This window comes from Myotis davidii, unplaced genomic scaffold (genome assembly GCF_000327345.1).
Source record: "Myotis davidii unplaced genomic scaffold, ASM32734v1 scaffold208, whole genome shotgun sequence".
Lineage (NCBI taxonomy): Eukaryota > Metazoa > Chordata > Mammalia > Chiroptera > Vespertilionidae > Myotis > Myotis davidii.
Genome location: NW_006299706.1, coordinates 40915 through 43657, shown reverse-complemented (window position 1 = coordinate 43657; position 2743 = coordinate 40915).

Here is a 2743-nt window from a genome sequence, read left to right as displayed (position 1 = left end):
TTTCCTGGTGCCCCCTCCAGGGCAGGAGCTGGGGTCTCCCAGGGCTGTATATCATACCCCGAGGGGGACCAGTTACCATGGCGATCCAGCCCTGCACTGCTGTGGGGCCTGGAGTGATCCCCTTCTGTTGCCATGTCAACAGTGCTGCCCTGAACATCTCACATGTCCTAATATCCTGGCCCCTCCCACCCCATGAAAAGCCTCTGTGTTCTCATCTTAGCATGGGGTGCTCTGTCAGAAATCCCAGGGATGACACCGTTAACACAGGGACGTGCTGTCCATCCCCAGCTAGCAAAATATGACCTAAGATACTAATGTGCTTCATTGTCCCACACCTCCAGTTCTACTTTGCTGCTGTTAATACTCACCTGAGGATATTTTTTTCATTGCTTTTCAGAGAAAGTGGAAGAGAGGAAGGGAGGGGGGAGAGAGAGAAACAATGATGTGAGAGAGACACATCAACTGGTTGCCTCCCACACAAGCCCTGACCGACAGGGGGCACGGGAAGCAAATGCGCAACCCAGTAGGTGCCCTTGACCAAACTGAACTGAGAGATTTTGGAGAGGCGGAGGGGCACTCTAATGACTGAGCATACCAGCCAGGGGCAATTCTACTTTTCATGGCAAGAACATTTTCCCTCCTGCAAGCATTGGTGTCCCCCCTTGCCACCAGTCACTGAGGGCTTGTGGGTTAGGTCTGAGCTGCAGCTGCCAACCCACCTGGTGGTCCATGATGCTGTTTTGACTGCGTGTCCCTCCTCTGTCCCACCCCAGGGGCAAACCGCATCAACCGGGAACACAGATAAGCTCTGTATGGCGCCGACCGCCCGGGCACACCGGCTGGCCAAGCTGGTGGAGTACCTGGTGCCTGCCTTCCTGGGCAGGGACCCCACCTTCGTCCCCACCTTTCTCTGGAACTACAGAGCTTTCGCCACCACCCAACAGGTGTTGGACCTACTGTTGACAAGGTGAGCACCTGCCCCTCCACAGCACAGTGGTCATCCGGGCACTTGCTAGCTGTGAGTCTTCAGAAGGTCACTGCAGCGCCCTGAGTCTGTGTGCTCCTCTGAACAGCGGGGTAAACCCAGGAGCAAACTCATAGGATTTTTATAGAAACCTGGTGGGGTCCTCCCTGTAATGTGCTCTCTGGGGGCCTGGCCATTGGAGAGGTCTGCGGGAGGGGTGGTGGTTGTGCTAATTGGTCATTTTCTCTTCCTCATGACGAAGCCTCTGCCTTGTCCCTCACTTTCCTCGGGGCCTTAGGCTGAGCTGTTTTTTTCATTTGAAAAGGAGATTGGAGATTTCATTAGGGTTCTCTGTAGTGGACAGAGTCAGCCCCTCAGAAAATCCATCCTCATCCCCTCCCCACCCAGCTCTGCATCCACTCCCCCACCCTGGGACCCAGAACAAGGGGTGTGGGGGGCACCCTGCTCACTCATCTGGCAGAACCTCCACAGTGAGTGCTTGGCTGGTGCTCCCCATCTGTGGGAGTTGAGTGTCAGTGGGAGGAGAAGCAGCACACGGGGCACCTAGTGAATTAGCAGCATGTCGGTGCAGGAGCTAAAGTCTGAGGTGCCAGGACATCTCTAAGAGGCCAGGGCTGGAAACAGAGACCTTTTGTTCTCCTACTGATCAGATATTTATGGAGCCCCTACTGTGCGCCAATGAGGGCAATGAGCAGAGCAGACACCACCCTTTCCTGCCCCCATGGAGTTGACATTCCGGTGGGAAGGGGGCAGGGACACTGACTGTCAGGCTCCCTGAGGCCAGGTAGTCTCACTATTGATCAAGAGCTCTCGGTTACGAAGGCTTCAGCCAGCCCCTCCTTGGTGGCCAGGTGTACCTCTGCCGGATTGAAGGGGGGCAGGAGCAGGAGGCACAGGCCCCCAGGCCCCCACAGGGATCCTGCGGAGGTTAGTGTGGAAGGAGAGGCCAGGCTCAGACTCTGCTGCCCACGTCTCTCCCCAGGGCCATCATCTCCATCCTGGGCATGTGGCTGGACCAGTTCCCTCAGGACTTTTTCCAGCCCCCAGACTTTCCGGGCCTGGTGACGCTGCTGGCCTACCTGGAGCTCAATTTCCCAGGCTCAGCCCTGGAGCGCCAGGCCCAGCTGCTCCTCTCAGAGCTGGAGCGCTGCGAGCCCACAGAGGTGGAGGGCGAGGAGGACTCGGCCGACGCGGAGGGCGAGGAGGACTCGGAGCTGGAGAGCCACGAGCCCACAGATGCGGAGGGCGAGGAGGACTCGGGGAGGTGATGTGGGCGTGTGGGGAGGAGATGGGGCTCGGGGAGGTGATGTGGGCGTGTGGGGAGGAGATGGGGCCCGGCCACACAGAGAAGAGCTTCCAGAGGCCAGGGGCAGGGCCGGCTCTGATCACTGTCCCCATGGCCTGCAGCCTGGGAAGACTTCCTGGGGTGGCCCTGGCACTGGGACTCCATGGATGGACAGGAGAGATGTTCCGTCTTTGGAAGGCACATGGAGGCAGTCATGGTGGCAACATGTTCTCTTCTGGGATCTACAGAACCAGCCTCAGAGCAAGTTCAAAAAAGACCTCAAGAGGCAACCCCGACTCCAGTGGCCTCTCCGGAGCCAGAGCGGGCTCCGGGCACAGCTTTCACTGACCTTCACGAGGCAGAAGAACCACCTGCAGCGTGTGGGCAACTCCCTTCAGCTCCTGCGAGGCCCATGGTCCCCGGTCCTGGGCTGCAGCGTGTGTAGCTGCCACGGCAGAGGGGGCTCCCCCTGC